At 32.2% G+C, this 15,629-nt stretch overlaps 1 pseudogene; it reads right to left on the bottom strand.

Moving 5' to 3' along the window:
* Positions 1-2,722: 2,722 nt before the first annotated feature.
* LOC143627139 (legumain-like) lies at positions 2,723-7,135 on the bottom strand (annotated as a pseudogene).
* Between the last annotated feature and the right edge of the window lie 8,494 nt (positions 7,136-15,629).

Below are 15,629 nucleotides of genomic sequence, written 5' to 3'. Positions count from 1 at the left end.
CATTCATTAACATTAATGATGAAATAATGAAATATTAAAATTGACGTTACAGGTTTGTTAGAATATAATTTTAAAGTCATAGGTAATTGCAAATTAAAGCAAATAAAGGATCATTATTGTCGAAGAATTTGGATTTGTATGGTAAACTACAAATTGTTTTTTAAACTGGGATTCGAGCAACGGTGCATAAATTTTTATATAAGACTGGTTTCAAATTTGGATTTAAAATTTTCTCATATGCATTTAAACTCGGGAAAATGTGTATTTTCTTAATTTTCTCTAAACGTTTTGTATAAATATTACAAACATAGAGAATACCTATTATATATCTTGATGTTTAGCATTAAATTATTGAAGTTGAATTATATATTTATTATCTCTATGTATACCGATTTACTATATGAAGTATATGTCATTTATTTATATGATTTTTTGTGTAGTATAAAGAGTTTTAGCAGTAAAAAATCATATTTAATTTTCAATATTTTCTTTATAATTCAGACCAAAATGTTTCAGAACATATATTTTCACATTAATTTACAAAAAAATAGTTAATCCGGTTAAAACTTATTTACCATGCTACCAAGAAATCCGAAATCTTTGTTTTTTTTTCCTATAAGTTTTTAAAATATATGTATCGATTAACTAAATATTCCAACAACTCCCATAATATTAACAAATAACAAAGGATTAGTATTCAAAATTTAAACATTTCTTATCAAATATTTTCATCTCTCATAAATAAGAATCACTACATTCACTTTATGCAACTTTAAATATTCTATTATTCTACTAACTAAGAATAATCACTTTTCTTCTAACATGACTTTAAGGTTAGTATGTCTTTGTCATTTTCCATTAATATGAAATGAAAAAAAAAACATTTTGTTATATTTTAATTTCCAATTTTATATGCTGTTTGATTATTCAATTGTTAATTGTAAAAAATAAAATCAAGTAAATATTTGTCATACACATAATATTAATGACACCAAATTTATCATGATCAATCAATTTCAAATTTGAAAAATTGTAGGGATGACTATATTATCAAAGTTTAGGTAATCTGGTTTTTAGATAATCATGTTTTGGGATAAACATGAGCATATGATCTCAAATGACATTATATATATTAATTGATTAACATACATGATATTTTATGTGTAAAAATATTTTTTTTGTTAGTTTCATGGATATATTATCATTTATCAAGGGTTGGTATGTACTTGAAGAATCTTATTTATCACACGGACAATTATACGTGGCTATATCAAGAGTTATAAACATACCTATATGTTATCTTATCAAAAGTTATAAGCAGACATGGATTAAAGATTTGATTTGTGATAAAACAATGTATACCAACCAATAAAATCACAAATGTAGCGTACATGGATTGTTTTACTTATTTGTAACATATTTGTGTAATGGTAGTTATATAATTTCTGTAACTTTAATGTAAATTGTAATTATATAAAATATATGATCATTTTGTTAAGTATATTTCACTTAATGATTAAAGTACAAAATTTTCATTAATTACCCGTGTAATACACGAGCCTCAAACTAGTATGATATATAATGATATTTGTTATGTTTCTAGAACGTTATAATAATAAAGTTAACCGGTTAACTATGACGTGTTTATACCTGATAACTACTTGCATTTTTAACTCTTTAGTTACGAAGCCCGATTAACAAAAGTATAAGACCAAGTGTTATGGTAACTGAGAGGGGCACCCACTTAGCACCTCAACCAAAATCCACCTCCAAACGATAACACGCCCCGAGGCGCCACTCTCTTACCCTCTTTCTCGCCAAACTGCTAACGCCCAAGAGGGCTGTTTTTTGTGGGGTCCACCCCATTAATTACCCGTGTAATACACGAGCCTCAAACTAGTATGATATATAATGATATTTGTTATGTTTCTAGAACGTTATAATAATAAAGTTAACCGGTTAACTATGACGTGTTTATACCTGATAACTACTTGCATTTTTAACTCTTTAGTTACGAAGCCCGATTAACAAAAGTATAAGACCAAGTGTTATGGTAACTGAGAGGGGCACCCACTTAGCACCTCAACCAAAATCCACCTCCAAACGATAACACGCCCCGAGGCGCCACTCTCTTACCCTCTTTCTCGCCAAACTGCTAACGCCCAAGAGGGCTGTTTTTTGGGGGGGTCCACCCCATTTAAGACAATCAACCTTTTTTTTGTTATAAATATTTTGGTTAACTAACTCCCTTCGTTATACTTGTTTATTGAACCGGTTACTCGGTTAGTTAAGGTCCACTGTTTACGTGGCGGTTTAGCTAACCAAACCATAACACATAATTTAAAGTAGCTTAATCTTTAGCTCAAATTAAAAGCAAAAACGATGAGTAGCTCTTTAGCTTGTCCAATTAACAGCAAGCACATAGAGATGCAAAACTTGCCAAGTGTTCCATGTTCTAATTGTTGCTTTCATGCACTTAAGCCTTTTGAGCTCTTCCAAATGGAACCTTTTAATTAGTTCAAACAAGAAAGATTATCTAAAAGATGTGGGCATTAGTATTATTACTGTTAACGTGTGTGCCCCATACTGAAATTCCGTTCACACATATTTATTTGAAAGGGGTTTTAAATTTTAATCAAGGGGCTTGATTTTTTTAACGGTGTTTTGACTATTCTGTAAGCCATTAAACCTATCAATCACCAATACCTGAGTGTGTGCCCTGAGACGGAATTTCAACCGTCCATTATTGGTTTGACGATCGAGAGATTCAAACTCATGACCACACCAGAGCAGAGGCCTGATGGCAAATACGGAACTCCCTTGAAAGATATCCTGATTATTATCGTATTTTTATTTTTAGACTTTTATATTTTCTAGTTGTTGATGATCATTATTATTGCCAAATGAAATTTCATAAAGTTTTTAACAAAGAGGACAACTTATACCTTCCTCTAATCTACCACTAATTTTCTGATCAATAATTATAACCCACCCTCACAGTACAATCCCATTGCCCCAATTTAACCAAGATACACGACTTCTTTGTAGCATCATCCATGGCCTTCTTCGTAACACCATTGTTGCATATGTTAGCAAATGTTCGAGTATGTTTCAGGCCGTACTGAGTCAAGGGTCCACAGTATGTCTCAAACGTTCGAACCATAAATTTCAAACAGTCAGTCATCCACAAGGGCTGATCCTTCAGCTCTCACCGGTCCATGCCCATTGCCTAATAATAACCCTTTGATCTTATCGACGCTGCTATCCAAATGCGCCCTATGTGCCGTTATTTCTTTGATTTGGTTGAGTAGTCCTTTCTTCTGTTGTGTTTCTTCTGTTGATTTATTGTACTGCATATAATATGAGATAGCAATAACAATAACATCAATCCACCATCATATCAAAGTGTGAAATTCATTTTCGTATATTTGAAAATAAATACCTCATGCCACATCGAATAAAGATCTGCGTTTCTTTGGTTGATAACGCCCATGGAGTCAAATGTTTGAGACTGTTCAGTGGATATTTTCCTAGCTGCAGAACCTTGATAAAGGGAAACGGTTTCCTTGCTTATGCTTAGGGTACCGTATTGCATTACATGTGATCCGAGGAACGGATGAAATTTATCATGTAAAGTCTTCTTCTTCACCTAAAAGAATTTTGGATGATTATTTTCGCAATTAATACTAGACTGGGCCTTGGGGTTGTTAAACGGGGCGTGTTCACGAGCGAAACAAACCTGGAAATTTGTCACGAACCCAAAAACGACCCGCACTTGAAAATAATGTAAAACACGTGAACCTGAACACACCCCATTTGACTCGAAAAATTTGTATCTATTATTTTTTTCACATACTAGTACTTTGAATTTACATTTTTGAAACACAAGTTTGTATAAAACAATTACATTTAATTAAAAAAAATCTTATGTCAATTTCCCTTTTAGTTTTAAGTTTTGGTATAAGAGAACCAAGCAATTTAATGTATTACACAAAATGATTTTTTAGAAAATAAAATAAAAAATAAATGAGTTAAACTGGTCAACCCACGAACCCGGCCTATTTAACTAAATGGGTTCAACCTGAAACTGACCCGAACCCGTCTATATCATTCCCAAACCAGCAAACTTTGTGTTAGGTTCGGGTCGTGTTTTCGTGTAACGTGAGAAGTTCACCTCCTAATAGTAGTAATCACACACATTTATTCAAGAAAATTAAATCATAATACAAACCTTCAAGTATTGTTGTTTCAAGGTTTCATGCCTCAAATCTTCAGAGTCACTAAGAACCAAAAAGTCGAAAATGGAACCAAATCAGCAACTTATAAAAGAACTACAACAAAATATACTATGCAAACACCTACTGCATGAAAAAAAAGCATACCTGTCTTCCATCCATGAAATACTGTATAAGTCACCTAAGCAAGTGCTAAACTCTTCAATTAAAGGTGGACAATATGTGGCATAGCTATCCTCGGTCGCATTCGATGCAGTTGTCACATAAATGTTCAGATTTTTTGGTAACAAACCTTCGAAAATGCTTCCACTTTCACACGCTTCTACGTATATCACCTACATTTAACATTTCAAATGAATATATATATATATATATATATATATATCCATTCTCACCAATGATAACAATTAGCTAAAGATTAATCAGTTTAGAGCAAAATGTATCTTACCATCTCATCATATGTTCCACTCCCATGCTTTTTTTTCAAAACGTCGATGAAATCATTAGCGTAGATGACCGAGTGTGGCATACCTATTGCAATATATTGACAAATAAATTAAGTTAGTAACGAATTTAAACATTTTTATCTATGTCGAATATATGAAAGATGGTAATCCTATACCAAGTCCAGGACCGCCATGATCGGAGTAAAACACAAACCGCCATGATCGGAGTAAAACACAAAGATCCTGTCTTTAGGTTTGCTCGCTACCACTTTCCCGCTTCCGCCTTTCACGGCTGTTTTATTGCCAAGAAGAACAGCAAAGAAATTCTCGAGGGACACACTGTCTCCGGTTTAGTCCTAACACATTTTGAAGTTATCGTATTAAGAGCGTGCTTGGGATTGAGTTTGAAAACAATTTATTGACTTATTAGCTTTTTAAACAAGCAATAAGTTAAAAAAGTGTTTGGGAAACACAAAAGTCCCTCTTATTTTAGCTTTTTGAAAAGATTATAAAAGTTGTTTTCAAAAATCTTGGTTTTTTAAAATGACTTTTTGAAAAAAAACTAATAAGTTAATAAGCTGTTTTCAATTTTAATCTCAAACATGCCCAAAACATTGTTGTTTGAAAAGACTTAAAAACAAAGAGACCAAAAGAATAATTGCATTTATCAGTCTCTAAATGTACATAATCACATATATATTCTTTTTAGACACAATTACATAGTTAGTCCCTAATGTTTCTTTAAAGTAACAAGATTAGGTACTAAAGTTAAAAAGTCACATGTATCAGTATCAAGGTTCTAATTTGGTAACAATGTTGGGCACTAACCTTAACTTCCGTTAGATGTTCGTTAAATGTTAACAAAATCATCTTCTTATGTTTGACATATTTGTGTTTTGGAATTTTATTATTAAGGGGCTATGGTTGCACTTGTAAATCAGATTAGTGGACCGAAGACAAGTCGATTGGGATTTTGGCATGAAAAGTTAAAGTTAGTACATAACATTGTTATAAAATTAAAACCTTACTACTCATACATATGATTTTAAAACCTTAGACCTCAATCTTTTTATTTTAAAAAAATGTTATGAACTATCTACGTAATTGTGTTTTTTTTAAATAATGCTTAAGAGCATTGAACCTTTGTGGCTTTGCATTTAATTTATTTATATATTATTATTATTTTTAATTGAACCTTTGCATTTAATTTATTTATTTACTATTTTTTTAATTGAACCTTTGCATTAATTAAAAAACTTGCACTTTGAGAAGAATCATGCATTTTTAAAGTTTAATTAATAAGGAATGTATGAAACTCCCCTATAAAAATCGAAATATATGTACATAAATTTCCCTTTTACCTTTCCATCCACTCCTCTTAATTTTTGGCAAATAATATTTTTTTAAAAACAATCAATGAATCAAGCTCAACTATCTAAGATAACCTAATAGTAAAAGATGGCTCGCAACCTTATGCGTCCGCAGTCACAGACAGCAGGTATCCGAAACCCACCATCTCTTGTTCCGGGAAAAATTCACCGATCAAAGACCTACTATGATAAAACCTAGTTGGTATCGAATTCGAACTTAAGACCTTATGATCAGCAGCCTAAATCTTCACTTCATCTCTCATACCAGTTGAACTAACCGATATATATATATATTCACTTATTGCGTCATCCTTTTTATTTTTATTTTATAGAATATCTAAAACACCAGCAGGTTTTTAATTTAAATAATTTCATTATTACAAATAGCATGTTAAATTGTTTAATAACAGTTTTTTTTTCTACACTGGCCCACATCTTTCTTTTAAGATACTTAACTTTTTTAAGTTTTTTTTTCCAGCAATAACAGTAATACTAACAAATTCTATGGATTTTTGTTCAACTTTTGTCTTTTCATTGACCTTTTTACATTAAAAAAATAAATAAATAAACTAAATAAAAATAAATTAAAAACACTAATTTGTATACACATTACATAAACTTAGTTATAACTTACTCATACCTTTGGCACACCAGCGTAAACATCTGATCCATTGGGGCTGTTAATTATGACACCGGGTCTAGGATTATATGCATAATTTGCAATATCGTCATACATGAAAACAATTATGTTTTCATCCTTTAAACCACCCTTTTTAAGGATTTGATACGCATGACAAACGTCTGCCTGAATCCATGTAAAATAATACCAGACATTAATTAGCTTCTATTTTTTGAAATTTTTAGCATGTACATATATAAAAGGTAAAATAAAATTTCAGTAAGTGTCAACCTGATGACGATAGTTGAAGTACCCGTTGGAACCGGCTACTAGAACGGCCCATGTTGTGCTATTGGCTTTTGGTCGGGTTATTGATTTGAAAGTATTGAACAAGTTTACCCTGTAAGCGTCGGACAATTCTACCGTAAACACAACGAATAGTAACAGCATGAGATGGAAAGCCATGTGGTGACTCGCCATACTAAACAAAAAGCTTGATATATAGAATTTATGAGGTACAATACTTTCAAGTCACAAATATACATGTATATATATTCATGTGTGTGGGTGTATGCATTTAAAGATAATTAAGATTGTATAATATGATATGATATTGTTATGTTCATGACATTATACACAAAATAGTTATAATATATCACATAATATATTGTCTACATAATCTAATGTGATCATGTACACACCATTCAAAGATGTAACCTTTTTAATTAAATTCGTTCCTTTTTAGAGCAATAATCATAATATTAAAATAAGGACGAAATATTTCGTACATTCTCTCATCAGATTGCTTTATTTGTAAATAAAGGATTCTCTTTCATTGGACCCGAATTCACGCATATGAGTCTCACCAAACCCAGATAGCCCTTAAACGAATTATAACATCTCATTGCATTAAAAATTAGTCTAACCAAATATATGATATGAAAACCCTATAAAATAAGGATATACTAAAAATTAATATCTTATTTTTTTTTAAAAAAAAATATTATTAATAATTAAGAAACAATTTTATATTAAAAAAAATAAGTGGATCATAGGTCTTACCAAACCCAAATAGTTTTAAATCGGGTTATAACATCTCATTTATCTGTGAAACTCTTTCATCACCAAATCCTAAGTGTATGTAAAACAACTCCGTAATATTATTTAAAATACAAGAGAAATATGCAATTTGCCTCCCTGTGTTATATTGGTGGGAGATGGATTAACCGTTGAAAACGAATTTACGAAGGTTGTACCAATATGTTTTTTATAATTGTAATATGAGCCCCTGGTTGAGTGTATTGAGCCCTTGGATGAGGGTACTTTAGTAATTAGATAAATTATGATAATACTAATATCTAATAATAATAATAATAACAATAATAGTAATAATAATACTAGAGCAGCTCATCATCATCATCATCATCATCATCATCATCATCATCATCATCATCTTCTCAACTCTCCCATCCCTCCCCCGCCACCATCGTCGTCGTCCTCCACTGGAAAACTTCCCACCACCAAACCCAAGCACGAACCACATTCCATTCAAACCAAACATCATCCTCATCCTGATTTATCCCCAAACCAGATAGGTCTTATACAAGAATTTGAACAAAAAAAGCATAGATCTAGATCTAAGGTGTGGATGTGATTTGAAAATAAATGTCACACCACAACCTACGCCGGAAATGCCGTGGCGTGAACTGATTGTCACAGCTCACAAGGTTACTATCTTGCAACAATATAAGTTTCAATATCGATTTAATAATTTCAAATAAAACAATTACAGTTAAGTACATCAAGTATAAAGAAATTACAACAATGATTAATTAAGTTTGTATCCTAAAAAGCATCTCTACGTGATCTTCATCTTGCTAAACAACAAAGCTGATAACCTGCAAATGCGTATAAAATATATTTCTGTCAACAACACATGTTGAGTGAGTAAAACACCAGTTTAAGACACAACAGTAATAGTATATATAATATATAAAGAAAGATGCAAACTGTTCCTGTGAGATATACAGTTAAACCATAGCACATACACAAACAATCAAACATAAAGAAAGGGCTAAATCGTTGCCATGCGAATGGACATTGTTACAAAAAATGAGGTGTCGGTGAAACCATTGTCAATGCGTCGGACGCCGGCCACTACGACGATCGTATGATCATACTAGACTGAGAATATGTTGGACCTCTCCGAATGCGGTTCAAATAAAGCAAGTAAGCAAATAGCAAGTTATGCATAAACTGATATACACACAAGGATTAAACAGTTGCGATTTTGAATACTAGATAATAGATAAATATGTTACTATACGATACGCATATGTCTTAAAAAAGGTTAAAAATAAGTAAAAAGGGGAGTGATTACTCACCTGATCGGATGAACGAAAGACCAATGATTAATACGAGACCGTGAACTTGTTGAACCCTTCGGGATTCACCGACAAGGATTCCTAGATTAATAATATTATACTAGGAGTTAACTATAGATGATATAACATGATTTAATAAATTAAGATTTCGGCGTGATTTGAATTATATTTGGGATTATGATAATAATTGATTGATCGATTAATCTATACGATCATAGTTATTAATAGTCTTATTAATTATAAATTCCCCAATAATTACTCATGATATATTATATGATTAAACACTTAAATAATTTAATTAATATAAGATATGCTTGAAATAACAAAATCTAAATAAATAAATAATAACTATACATATTAAATAAAATAGCTTGATTAAATATAATTTGAGATACATTCATAATTATTCGAATAAATAAAATACAAGTATATAAATGTAGTTTGAAATATTTTAAATGAATAAGTATTTCGAATCTTTAACGAAAATCAGTTTACGGAAAAACAATTATAGTTAACGTATTATACCATTTATTTAATAACAAAGACGTACATATAGACATATATTATAAAGATGTGTGTGTGTGTGTGTATATATATAGGATGAATATCATTACAGAACCCTTAAATTATTTAAGAACTTGAAGGAACCCTTAAAAACTAACGTTTTTTATAAAAAAATTTGTATGTTATTGTTATTTGAGTGTAGTTTTATCACTTTTTATATTTACATTAATGATTACAATTATACAAATTAGTTTTTACACATATCTAATTTTCTTTAACACATATGTAAGTTTGTTATTACATAAATTTTACACATATATAAACTTGTGATTTATATATGTAAATAAAAAATTTATATATTAAACATGATAAAACTGTTCTCAAGTAATGTTATTAAATAAAAAAAATATAAAAAAATATTTGGTTTTTAGGAGTTCCTAGAAGTTCTTAACTTTTTTTGAGTTCTTAAATGAAACCAACCCTATATATATATATGTATATATATATGTATATATATATAAAGAGAGAGAGGGAGAAAAGTGTTCAAATAAAAAACAAGTGTTTTGTGAGAAGTGTGAGAAGAGCTTTAAAATAAAATAAACCACCTAAATATAACACTATACAATAAAAATATGAAACAATACAATTATTTAGAAACTACCAATCTCAACCACTAGATCATAGATCCAAGGGTCTAGATATATTCTTATTCTTCTCACAAAAATATTGTTTTTTACATTAACCCTATCATATATATATATATATATATATATATATATATATATATAATACTTAAGAAAAATACAAAGACTAGTAATCGTCAAGAAAACGACAATATAAGGTGTTGGTTGCACAAAAATATCATTAACTTATATTTATTATTAATATAGTATAAAGAATAGAACCTTAAATCAAACAACAAAATAAAAAGACAAAAGTGGGCTGGCCAGGGCTCGAACCCACACCCCCCTGGCCGGATCACTAGGTTAACACGCGCAACGAACCAGCTATACCAGCGTGACAGTTGATTAAGAATGAAACGAGAATATATTATCCCTTAACATATTCAAGCATATAATCAATCAAGAACCCTAATCCTAAATTGATTAATCCGTTTGATATTGGTTAAATTAAGGTTAGGGTTAATGCAATTAGATTAAAAACGAATTGAAATCATACAATAATCACCAGATCCAGATGCGTATTGATGGTGAACGGCGATCCCCCTTGGTACGGCTCAAACGTGAAAGAGAATCCACATCAGCAGGCTTTATAATGCAATCGTTAAGGGCTTATGATTGAGATATTGTAAGGATAGTGTGTGCTCGTTTAATTGTATTATGGTGGTAGTTTCATCGTCTATTCGTAAACAGGTTGTGTTGGCCAAGTAAACATAAGAAATATCGAGGTGATTGGTTGAATTAACCTAACTGAAAACGTCGGTGTGCTGAGTAAGGAAGGATTGATTCAGTTACCATACTAATCTACGATAATTGAGGTCCAAGGTGTTTAAACGGATCGTCGGGTATGATATGGGTCGGGTTTTTGTGTAATTGGGTAAATGGGTTTTAGATAATAATAACAATAATAATAATACTAATAATTTCATTTTAGTCCTTGGTGGTTGAAGGTGGAAACAAAATGTGATAGTAGTTTTAGTTTGGGTTAAAATTTTCTAAATATGAAAGTTATAGTTATTTAATATATAAACGATTAAACAATAAAACAATAAAATTAATTAATTCGATGTCTTTATTTGATAAAATAACCTGAACGTAAAAGCGGTTCGGGTATAATATAAAGTTAAAAAAACCGAGTTGTTACAATAAATATGGTGATGCCACTTTGGTGAGCAAGAATGATAGCGCATGGTGTTTGGTGATTAGTGGTGTGATGATGGAGGTTGAAGATGTGAAAAAGGCCGGAATCCGATTTTTCGGCAGCCGGTGGCCGGAATCCGATTTTCGGGCAGAGAGGCATGAGAGGATGGCGGCTGTAATGTTTAATGATGGAGTACGTAGGTAGTGGTGGTTGGTGATAAAGACCGGGTGGCCGGAATACAATTTCCGGCGGTGGTGACGAGTTGCGGGTGAAGAAGATGGGTGGTGGTGATGAAGATGAAGATATGAGTAGTGGGTATGTTGATTTCCGGAAATGTGTTCGTGATTTTCCGGCTACGGTGGTGGTGGTGTGGCGAAGGAATGGTGGTGACGGCGACGGTGATGGGTTGCGGGTGAAGAAGATGAAGATGAAGATGAATGATGAAGATGAAGATATGAGTTTATGTTTGAATGATGATAATTTATGTGTTTGTATAAGATTTATGGGTTAGGGTTATTAGATGTTCTTGATGTTCTTGATTTTTGGGTTTGTGTTAGGGTTCTTGATGTTCTTGATTTTCTAGGTTTATGTTCTTGATGTGTTTGTGTAACATCCCGAAATTTCTAAGAATAAATAATTAATATATTATTTATTTAAGATGAAAAAGTTTACTTGAGTTAATAGAAAAATAGTAAAATGATAAAGATGGAAGGATAAGTAGGCTAATTAGATGTAATTAATTATGGACCAAAAAGGAAAGATGGGCCTAAAGTCCATGGGCTTTAGGGAGTATAAATACCCCTTAAAACCCTAATCCTTTCCATTTTCATACATCTCTACACCATAGCCTACACCATCAAAACACACACTTAACCCAATTCCCGTTTTTGAGAAAACCACCCACAAAGACACAAAGATTCCCGGAGATCTAGCCGTCGGATCGGTCTCAAATTTTAACTGAGTGTTCAAGGTATATAAATGAAGATTCCCACCGATTAGATCTTAGATCAGAGGTCGGAAAGTATGGTTTTTATCAGCAAAGACATAGTAGCTCAAAATGAAGATTTCCGACCACTGTTCCACTATTCCGGCGACTGTAGCGGCCATTTACAGTGAAGGTGAGCTGATGGGTTTGTAGATCGGGACAAGACGGTTCCGTGGCCGCTTGAATCACTCAAATCGGAGTTCGTTTGATATGGTTTTGAGCCTCTCGAGTGATTTCAAACAAAAACCGCAAAGGTACGTTTTTGCTAAAAAGGCTTACTTTTCATGAACGGATTTACATGAAAATTGGTAGGATGATAGATCGGGTCATGATTATTGATAAAATAATGAACTTGATAATAAACGGGTTAGTTGGTTCGTTTCGGGTAAAACGAGTAGTGTTCGGTTTGTGAAAAGAATGAGTAAACGAAGTCGGTTTTGCATGAAACTTTATAGGATAGTAAATCGGACCTTATTATGTGATAAAGTTGCAAACTTGATGATTAAAAAAATGAACTTAACGAACCTGCGGTTATGAACGGCTCGATAAAGAAAGCCCTAAATATAGTTTTGAACGTTTTAGCTTAAAGGTCCAAACTTTATGCTTATCCGGGCCGAGTCTTACGGAAAATGACCTTGGGAATGATCGCGGGTTTGGTTAATATCATATACAAGAATTTCACGATGAAACAGAGATGATTTTGGTGGTAAAGATCGAACAGTGGCAGCTGCCGGGCAACTTCGCCAAGTTAAGTTCGCCCGTAGATAACTTAACTACATGCAAGTTCGCCTGTGGTTAACTTCGCTGTACAAGTTTGCTCTTTGGTAAGTTCGCTTACATAGCTCTTTGGTAAGTTCGCTTACATAGCTAAGTTCGCAGCACGCTAAGTTCGCCAATTGTGAACTTCGCTATATCTAAGTTCGCCTGGTCTTTAAGTTCGCTAAAATGTATAAGTTCGCCTTATAACCAAGTTCGCTTATATTGTAACCCAGGTACATGGCAACCTGTATATGCATACCTATATGTGCATACGCGTGGATGTATGTAATGTAAGAACCTATGAGATAACACGCTGGAATGTTAAAATAAAGGAAAACCGTAAAAGTGCTAAGTAAAAGTGAGCTAATGCTAGGCCATTAGACTAGATCAAATGAGTATTGATACTTGTAACTCTTATACAGTCAGCAGAGCACAGTTAAAGAAAGGAATTACGATTTACGGTGAACGCAACAGGATACAGGTGAGTTTCTAGCCCCACTTCCTTGTTATGTTTTCGGGGCTGTGTGCATACTCAATGTGATAGTTAATACACTTACCTTAAGTGGTAAGTGTATGCCCTGTGTGAATTATGTATGATGATTTCTTGACGGTGCATGAGCGATCTTCGGATATTGCATGGACCGTCAGGTGGTAGTTAATGATATGATTGATATATATGATGTATGAATGTTGTATGTATGAATATATATGATGTATAAATGATGTATGAATGATTAAGTATGATATGTTGCTGGTACGTGAACGCTCTTCGGAGATTGCACGTATAGTCAAGGAAAGTATGTAAAGGACAGGTATGTTATAGTAGTACGTAACAAAGGGACCAGACCCTAATAATATCTATAATGGTAGGGACCAGACCCTAATAATATTTGTGATGTTGGGGACCAGACCCTTTATAATATCTGTGATGTTGGGGACCAGACCCTTTATAATATATGTGATGTTGGGGACCAGACCCTTTATAATATCTGTGATGTTGGGGACCAGACCCTTTATAATATCTGTGATGTTAGAGACCAGACCCTTATAATATTTGTGAGGTTATAGGGCGGAAGGCTCTTTAAATAGGTGGATATCTATATATGAAGAGTAAGTAAGCAAGTATATATAGTATGGGGTATGTATGAAAGATAAGTATGAATAAAGTACACCCCTTCGGGCATGTGTGCAAGTATGTGAACCGATTGTATATTGTATGATTTACTAGAACTCACTCAGCGTAGCTGACTTTTAGTATGCACGCAGGTGAGTAGAATGAGGCAGCTCGCTTGAAGGGAAGCACATGGCATGGACTTGACGAAACTGGCATCTCAAGAAATGTTATGTTATGTTATCTTAAAAGACGATGTCTTATGTTTAAATGATTTGAATGCTCGTTCAGACAAGAATTGATGGTATGTAATATATTGGTTTGAAGTTTTTAATATTCCGCGAACGTTTTTATTAACTATGATATTTAGAACTGTGTTTATGAGTAAATCCAACGTTAAAGTGAGGCACCGGTAACGGAGCCTTACAGTTTGAATGTTAATGATGAAGATGAAGGGTATAATGGTCATTTAACCAATTATTAACACTGCAGGGAGCATTCTGATCATAATAAACACTGCAAGGAGCCAAAAAAACCCGCCCGAGAAACACAGGTGCGCAACATGCGCAAATTCGTTTTCAGTGGTTAATCCATCTCCCGCCAATATAATCCAGGGAGGCAAATTGCAGATTTCTCAAAATACAAAAAATATTTATATTAACTTTCTTACCATAAATAAAATTAAAATCCAAAAAAAATATATATATAAATATTATAAACGAACAATGTAAAACAACTCCGTAATATTATTTATAATTAAGAAAAACTTTATAATAAAAAAAGCGGGTTATGGGTCTCACCAAACCCATTGCTTTTAAAACGGGTTATAACAGCTCATTTTTGTGCAACCCTTTCATAAATAAAACCCTAAGTATATATATTATTAAATTCCTTATAATAAACAAAATAAAAATCCAAAAAAATCTATAAATATTATAAACGAATAATGTAAAACAATTCATGTAATACAAAAAATAAAAACTATATCATATAAAATATTGTCTATATAATAATATATTAATATGAATAATTAAAAGTGTAAGTAATTAAATTCATTCGCTTGGAGCATTCACATGACATCCCTATTACATAACTTTATTGTTAAAAAAATGTTAACATCTCTACATCTCAGCACTCGTCTCCTTCAGAAATTCGGCATCCCCTTATTTATTATTTATATGAGAAAATGAACAAATCCCTTAATTTTGCTTCTAACTATTCGTCTCGCATATACTGCCTTTTAATTATGGATAGATGTGAAGTGAGAAAAAAAATAATAAAAAGAATAATAAAAAAGAGAAAATTACCATTTGCCTCCCTGGAAAATATCACACGAGATGGATTGACCATTGAAAATTATTTTGAAAAGGTTGTGCCCTTATATAACTCGGGCGG

This window comes from Bidens hawaiensis, unplaced genomic scaffold (assembly GCF_021521415.1).
Source record: "Bidens hawaiensis isolate Kalapana, Puna unplaced genomic scaffold, B.hawaiensis_p1.1 tig00004599_1, whole genome shotgun sequence".
Taxonomy (NCBI): Eukaryota; Viridiplantae; Streptophyta; class Magnoliopsida; order Asterales; family Asteraceae; genus Bidens; species Bidens hawaiensis.
Note: the sequence above shows the minus strand (reverse complement) of the source record. Positions and strands in the feature narration are given on the sequence as shown.